The following is a 9191-nucleotide window of genomic DNA, read 5'->3' on the forward strand; positions in this document are numbered from 1 at the left end:
TCTCACCGACGAGGTCATGTACCTCGCCGTCGGCAGGAACACCGCCCGGGAGGTCTGGGATGCTATCTCTGCCGCCCTTGCATCTTCGTCGAGGTCCAGATGCCTCAGCCTGCTAGGCCAGTTCCAAACCTTGCGACAAGGGAATCAAACTCCGGCCGAATACCTTGGGAAGGCTCAGATGATCGTCGAGGAGCTCTCCCTCGCCGGCCGGCTGCTCTCGATTGATGAACAGCTGCTGTATGCTCTCCGTGGATTATGCCCGGAGTATTGCTCGATGGCCAGCGCCCTGACTGTCTCCACCGCGACCGTCACCTTGGCTCAACTCGCAGATCACTTGCAGAACCAAGAATTCATCAATTCTGATGAATTCACAGTTGCGGATGTCGGATCTCAGTCGCAGTCCTCTATGGCTCTTTATGCAGGTCGTGGCAGATCGCAGACCGACACCGGTGGTCGCCGCTCTGGAAACAACCGTGGCGGCCGGCATTGGAGAGGTCGAGGTAATGGAGGCCGTGGACGAGGTGGCGGCGGCGGTGGCTCTCCTCGCTGCCAGATATGCCGGTCCCATGGCCATACCGCCGTCCACTGTTTCCGGCGATATGATGATCGCCCGGCCGCTCGTGCGAACGTTGCTGTTGATGGGGAGCACGGGTCGGCAGTCTCTAAAGCGTGGTACCCGGATACCGGGGTTACGTCTCACGCAACTCCGAACGATGCTATGTTGAATCACTCGGACGTTTATAATGGTGGGGACGTGTTAAAGGTTGGCAATGGCGCAGGTTTGGCAGTTTCCCGAATCGGCCATGCAGTTATTCCGTCTCAGTCCAAACAATTAAAAACGTCCCAAATTCTATGTGTTCCTAAATTATCTTTACCGCTTCTATCTGTGTTTAAATTTACAAACGAAAACAATGTCTACTTTGAGTTTCATAACAACTGTTTTTTTGTGAAGGACTGCAACACTCGGGCGGTACTTCTTAAAGGGTCAACGGTTGGTGGTCTCTACAAGTTGTCCGTACCTCAGTCTCATTTTGCGTTTGTTTCTGCTCGAGCCTCATCGGTTATCTGGCATCAACGGCTTGGGCATCCTCACAATCAAGTTTTGAGTCGTGTCTTATCAAAGTGTCCTGTTAGTGTTAATAATTTAAATCGACAAAACCTTTGTACACCGTGCCAACTTGGAAAATCGGCACGTTTTCATTTAGATAGGGTCGATAATAATAGTCACAATGTCCTTGATTTATTGTACACAGATATCTGGGGCCCATCTCCGGTTATTTCATCTACTGGGTCCAGATATTTTGTATTGTTCGTCGATGATTTCACCCGGTACTGCTGGTTTTACCCTTTAGGCTGAAATCCGATATCTATAATATTTGATTATTTTCGGGTGATGGTAGAATGGCGGTTTTCCCGTTCTATCAAAGCCATATAGTCCGATTTAGGGGGTGAATACCTCCGCCTTCATAAAACCTTTCAAACACTTGGAATATTTCATAGACAATCGTGCGCATACACTCACGAACAAAATGGCAGAGTTGAACGCCGTCATAGACATATTGTCGAAACCGGTCTATCCCTTTTGGCTACAAGTTCCACTCCGCATATATATTGGGACTATGCCTTTGAAACAGCTACCCAATTAATCAATTGTCTACCCTCTGCTGCCATTAACTTTGACAGTCCACACTACCGTCTCTTCCAAACACCACCTACATATACATTCTTCCGTGTCTTTGGGTGTCAATGTTTCCCCTATCTCCGGCCTTATAACAGGTATAAAATTGAGTACCGCTCCACCCCGTGTGTCTTCCTAGGTTACCCAGTTTCTTTTAAGGGGTATCGCTGCATGGACCTGAAAACTGGGGCTGTCTACATCTGTCGTCATGTCCGATTTAACGAGTCTATCTTTCCTTTTGAAACTCCTTTGCAGGTTAATCCTAATCCGCCACCACTCAGTGATGAACCGTGGGGTATGTGTCCAAGCACTGTAGGTGGAGCAATGAACTTGACTTCTTCGGTAATACCATTGGCTCAAGAACCTCCTCACCTCACTATTCAAGCCCCTACTTCCTCCGCTGAGACGCAATCTCAACCGACTTCGTCTCAGGTCAGAACTGCTAATAATGATGGTCATGCAATGCGCACTCGGCGCAAGACAAAAGGCACTGGTGAACAATTCTATGCCCTTACAACCACAGTGGATCCCACGTGTTACTCACAAGCGGTTGGACATGCCCAGTGGCGGGATGCTATGGATCAAGAATGTAATGCTTTGCTCCACAATAACACCTGGAAATTAATACCTCCAAACCCGAGTATGAATGTCATTGGCTGCAAATGGGTGTTTAGAACTAAACGTAAGGCGGATGGAACAATTGAACAACACAAGGCGCGGCTTGTTGCCAAAGGATTTAATCAAGTTGTTGGAGAAGATTTCTTTGACACCTTCAGTCCAGTCGTCAAACCGACTACAGTCCGACTGCTATTCTCTCTTGCTGTCTCAAACAAATGGACACTACGACATCTCGACGTGCACAATGCCTTTTTAAATGGTCTTCTCTCCGAGACTGTGTATATGAAACAACCACCGGGTTATGAGGATCCTGTACACCCTAGCCATGTATGTCATCTGCAGCGATCTCTTTACGGTCTTAAACAGGCACCTCGTGCGTGGTTCAAGCACCTGCATGACTTCTTGTGTTCCTTAGGGTTTTCTGCTTCCAAGACTGATGTGTCTCTCTTTTACCACACAGCTGGTGCATCTAAGGTTTACCTCCTAGTCTATGTTGATGACATCATCGTGTTAGGTAATGATACTCAGTTGATTGACGTGCTCTTAGCCCGCCTATCCGGAACCTTTAAAATCAGAGATTTGGGAACACCGAGTTTCTTTCTGGGCATTGAGACAATTATTGACTCTCATGGGTTTCTACTATCCCAACGGCGTTACATGAAAGATATTTTGACACGAGCTGGTATGACAGACTGTAAGGCACTGGCAACTCCTGCTGCTATGACTCAATTGGTTACTCCAACTGTTGAAGTTTTTGACAATCTTACTCAGTATCGACGCATAGTAGGCGCTCTATAGTATCTCACTATTACTCGGCCTGATCTTTCCTTTGCTGTTAATCGACTCTGTCAGTTTATGCACTCTCCAACAACAGAACACTGGGTCTCTTAAAGCGGGTTCTTCGATATGTGCAAGGCACACAGCAATATGGTCTCCGTTTATCTCCTTCTTCTTCTACGGAATTACATGCTTACTCCGACTCTGATTGGGCAGGCTGTCCTGTAGACAGGAAATCAACTAGCGGCTATGCAGTTTACTATGGGGACAATCTTATCTCTTGGCTCTCCCGCAAGCAGCGTACAGTAGCTCGTTCTTTGACAGAAGCTGAGTATAAAGGCTTGGCTGATGTCTCTGCAGAGGTCACCTGGGTAGTCTCTCTTCTCCGTGAGCTAGGGCTTGACACTGGCAAACCAGCTCACTTATGGTGTGACAACCTCGGCGCTACTTATCTCGCGGCCAACCCAGTGTTTCATGCTAGGACCAAGCATGTGGAAATTGATTTCCACTTTGTTCCAGAAAAAGTTGCATCCGGGGCTTTTACAGTGAACTTTGTCTCCTCACAAGACCAGCTGGCTGACATCTTCACTAAACCGCTTCGAGCACCGCGATTCCACGCTCTTCGTCGCAAGCTCAATGTTGTGGAGATTCAACCTTGCGCTTAAGGGGGTGTGTGAGTCCAGCATATTTGATCTTATGTTATATTATTTATTCTTTATGTTATATGTTGTTAGATTAGTGGCTGTAACTTAGTCTTTAGAGTTTAGCCTATAGAGTAGGAGAGTCTTCAGTGTGTTATGTTATATAGACTCTACCTCTCTCCTGTAATTTGTTACCGAAATCAAATCCATTTGTTAATCACCTACGTGTCATCGGTATGTTGTATGTTACAAGTATGCAATAATCCTTTGACTTGAGACGACATGGTTGTCTCGTACATATGGTGGACTAGTTTTTGCCAGTATGCGTCTTTTGTTCCTTACGAGACTATAAGTGTACTTGGTGGCCTAGTTCAGTATTGTACGAAGACATGTGTGCGTTCAATAAAGGATCCACCGCCTTGAGGTAACAAGGATGTTCCAGTCTATTCAATAATCATACAACGAGAATCTCTGGCCAGAGTATAATGAAGTTGGACTTCAAGTTAAGAATATTGAATAGACATATTGACCGGGTTTATGGGTTTGACCAAGTTTGACCATGACCTTTACCTGGTTCGGAACAAGTGTTGTGTGGAAGGAATGTTGCATGATATTTGTAACGGAAAGGTTCATTATAATATATTATAAAATATATTCATTGTTAACTAGGTCGTCATGACATACTGCTAGGTGTCACTCATGACTTACGAGTTATTTAATAATGAGTTATTAAATATTACTCGTTGCTAGTTTGACTATGAACCTAGAAAGTCACACTTTAATGGTTCGTGTAATGCTGAGAACTTTAAAAGAAATTGATAAAGAGTTATCGATATTTAATTAATACATTAATAATTGATTAATGGATTAATTCAATATTGGGTAGTTTTGAGCTTTTAAAGGCTAGCACCTTTGGGCCCAAACCAGGCTCTATATATATATATATATATATATACATAGCCTTACCCCATTTCTTAAGTGAGAGAGAAGCAATACCGAGATTAGTCTGGAAAAGAGTTTCACGTAAAAATCTCTGGAATTCTCACGTGCACGACCGGTGGACGGACTAGAGGCCGAACAATTGGACGGTTCAAGCTGTTGACTCTGCCAAAGCACGCTTCAAGGGTAAAAACCTTCTAACTCCCTCGTTTACATAGAATCATAGAAAATGCGATTTGATGCTTCCGTTGTGCCTGTATGATTTTTCTAACAGTGGTATCAGAGGCAGACTTTTTCTAATGATTTTATGTTTAGATTTAATTTGTGACGTTTGAATTTTGATCTAAAAATATTGGGTTAATTTAATCATATAATAATTTGATTATTATATGAAAAATGTTTTTATAATATATATTAGATATACATTATATTAAAATAAAAAGAAAAAAAATTGTTTTTGGTTTTACGTAAAAGTAGTTTTACGTTTTATAATATATATTAGATATATATTATATTAAAACAAAAAGAAAAACAATTGTTTTTGGTTTTATGTAAAAGTAGTTTTACGTAATCTTCCTGCCGATTCATCCGTTTTCGCGTTCGTGTTCTCCGAGCTTCTTTCGATCGTCTTCCTCCCTACGCTTTCGATCGGTGTTGCGACGATGGTTCAAGGATCGTCTTCTCCACCTCTGTATCCGAGATGTGGCTAGGCTGCTGGCTGGTGGAGATGGCGGACGGTGCACCGGAGTTCTTCTGCTGACGACCGGAGGTGCAGCTGTAACTGCTTCTGGCATTTTCTGTGCGACAGGCAGGCCGGAGGCATACAGAGAGGCACTATTGGTCGGCGACGCGGAGGAGATGGCTGGCTTGGAGTCGCCATTGTTGGTCGAAGACGTTTGGCTTCCTCCTCTGTCTGAGTTGCTCGGTCGGCTATCGTATGGGATTTGCGACCAGTGACCGACGACTCTAGCGGTAGATTCGGCTGGGGGTTGGTCGCTGGTCGGATGAAGTATTGATGCGGTGGTGAAAGATGTAAATTTGGGAAGCTAATTATTATTAGATAATTTTGGTAGTATTATCTTTTCATTGTTAAAATATAGAATATAGGAAAAAGTGTCAAATAGGCCACTGAACTTGTCGCTTTTGTGTAATTGGCCATTGAACTTAAAAAGTGTGTAATTCAACCATCAAACAGGCAAAATTTATGCAATTGGACCATTTTTACAAAAATTTTCTGGTAAAATCTAATTATATTACTAACATATATGTATTAAGAGTGTCATTTTCTTCTACCATACCAGTTGAGGGTCAATATTGAAATATTTTTAACTCAAATTGAATTAAAAATTTTTGTAAAAATGGTCCAATTGCACAAATTTTGCTTGTTTGATGGTTGAATTGCACACTTTTTAAGTTCAATGGCCCAATTGCACATAAGCGATAAGTTCATTGGACTATTTGACACTTTTTCCTAGAATATATGATAATTAGAATTTTTTTACCAATTAATATATAAGATATTTTTGGTGACACTAATTGTTATCCTATTTAAAAGATATTCTATATGATAATTAAAGGTTGTGTCTTTTGGGTGTTGTGGTTAAAAAAAAAATTGAAGCTCTCTCTTTGCTAACATTTTCATGAGATTGTGAAGTAGAAGGAGACGTGGGAGGGGACAGATTATGAGCAGCACGAAGAAGAGATCAAGTGGAAGTGAAGAAGTGAGGATGGGAGCTTAAGATCACATGTAGTACGTGTGACCCGTCGTTGAAGAAGTTGATACTGAGAAGAAGCTTCTGACGATGAGGATGACGACGACAAGGAAGAATGCTAGAAGAAAAAAGAAAAAAAGAAAAAAAAAAAGAGAGTCCATGTCAGCATATTATTACCTGGAACCTGTAGGTAACTTGTAAAAAATTCTAGGTGAATAAAATAAAATGGTTTGTGGATCTAAATATACGTTATGAAAGTTCAGGGTGCGACATGAATAATCAGAAATGGTTCATGGTGCGGGATGACACTTTAGCCTAAAATCAATCTTCCTAGTCATTATTATTTTTTTTTTTATGGAATTTCAATTCTATTTTCTCTCAAATATTTTTCACAAACCAAACATGCTTTATTAATTGTGCGATGATAAAACTTGCACCCCTTCGAACCATGTATGTAGAATATCCAACAAAATATCAATCAACTCAATGTTCTTGATGAGTTTAATTATTTCCTTTGGCTTATAAATCTTTGCTTTAATTGGATATCTTCAAACTATACGAGTTCTAAATTAGGCTTGGCTTCCAACCTATTCAAAACTCATAAAGGAGTTTGGTAGTTACTCTCACAGGGATTCTGTTATTATTATTATTATTTTTTTGAGTATTATTTACCCTGTTACATGTAGTATATCAACGAGTCAATATCGTTCCCCATTGAGCTCAAACACATGACCTCCCACTTGAGACAATCATTTCATGTCGCTTGACCATAAGGTCTTTGACAATAATTTAAGTCGCAATTTTGAATGTTATTCCCTAGAGTAACTGAAGTGAGATATAATAAAGATAAAAAAGTAAATAATAATTTTGGTCTTATGAGTATTAGCAAAATGATAATTTTTTTACTACATATTTAATCACTACCAATTTTCATCCAACAATGATTATTTTCGTATTAAAATTTATCATGTTGATCACTCCATTGCTAAAACATGTCGAAATGAAAAATTAGTAAGCGTTTTTGTTCATTCATATTTAATATGCCAATATACATGTTTACACTAAACAATTATTAATTTATAACTTGGGAAATTAAGTTTTTTGGGAAATGGAATTATGGTTCGGTTTGAATGGTGAATTTCGGAGTTTAATTAATGTGCAAAGTCGTAGGTGTGTAAAAATGTCGTTTTCCAAGTGCAATATAAGTCACGTGTTAGCTGGTCAAATCTGGCACCAAAAGCAAATCAATATTGGCGAGTGTGGTATAGGCTGGCAGGAACAATGTCTCGCTCATCACAAGCTTGGAACAATCGCCGAAACTCTGTGTTATCTCTAGAGGAAGTCACCGCCACCAACCTACACGACAAAGTTCACTGCTACTGATGGTTTCCCGATCTTCAGGCGATCGGCCGGCGGGCCAACACTACCGGAAAATTACAAGAACAATAAATGTATTTTATATAAATTCTCAAGTGGTTTTGTCTCCCCTGCTCATATCTCAATCCCCCTTCAAAGGGTTCCGTATGACTATTTATCTCACGCACCTGGTCGGTTACACACTTAATATCCTAATCAATGATACAAATAATAGCTCATAAAAGACATTAAATGCTCATAATGATAGCCGTTCTCTTATTATTATCCGTTGGTTCTCTCGACCTTTCATCTCCGCCGAGTGTCCTCAGGAGTCTGTCGAAGACCAGCCGATAGCCTTATATACCCGGTCAGCCAGTTCCCCTTCCGACCGACCCCCAAGGAGTCGGGGCGGTCTTCACATGTTTCGGGGTATCGACACCTTACGGGACGACCGACCCCCGAGGAGTCGGGGCGGACCTCGCATGTTTCAGGGTGTCAATGTTCTATTAGCTTTTCTTCCTCCCAGCCGGCTCGTCTACCCGGTCGCCCTTTATATACCATCATCTAGTCCCTCACTTTCCTTGGACTAAGGAACCGAAGCCTAGGAAAGTACATCTTCTGACAAAGTGGATCCGTATCTCTGTCATATCTTTCCTCCTGTCAACTCCAATTAAAATCCCTGATTTTACTCGATTACCAAGAGATTTAGAACCTTCCTTATTCTGACAGCCGTCCTTTTTTGTCTTTTATCCCTTTTGCCCTTGTTTCTTTAACTCGTACTCTTCTGCTATAAATACCTTCCCCTTTCTTTGAAAGGGCACACCCTCCTTTGCTGATCAAAATGAAGAAAAGAGACGTCGCCGGTACTCCTTCACGACGCTCCCTACGCTTGGCCGAGCAGGCTTGGCAAGAAATGCTCCGCCAGCGGAAGCTTGCGCACAGTGGTCACGAAGTGGGGGATACCCACGAAGATCCTCTTCTCATTCCTTCTGATGAGGAAAAGGAAGCGGCGGCCCCACCACCTCCTGAAACTGAAGCAGGCTCTCCTCCTAATCCCAATTACGATTCTGACTACTTGGAATTCTTAACGGAATTCTTGGTTGATGATTCCCTAGGGAATACCCCACCAGCTTCCCCAGCGACTCCGGACACAGTCTTCCCAGTTACTCCTTCAGGTGCTTTTGAGGTTGATCCGCCGTCTCCTCCCTCTCAGACGCCATCTGTGATTTCTGACTATTCTCCTACTGCCTCAGCTTGACCTCCCACCAGCCAAAAGTCTCTATGCAGCCATAACCGTAGACATGTTAGGCCTTATAGGGCTATTTTTGTATTCTCGGATAGACTTTAATGAATAAATGACTTTTTTGCGTGTAACGTCACTCTTTTCATGTTTCTTTTTTCGCGCCTTTCTTTAGGAGTCTCGGTTGGTCGAGCGTTAACCCCTTTCTTTGACTAACTATCACAATCACT

Source organism: Ipomoea triloba, chromosome 8 (assembly GCF_003576645.1).
Source record: "Ipomoea triloba cultivar NCNSP0323 chromosome 8, ASM357664v1".
Classification (NCBI taxonomy): domain Eukaryota; kingdom Viridiplantae; phylum Streptophyta; class Magnoliopsida; order Solanales; family Convolvulaceae; genus Ipomoea; species Ipomoea triloba.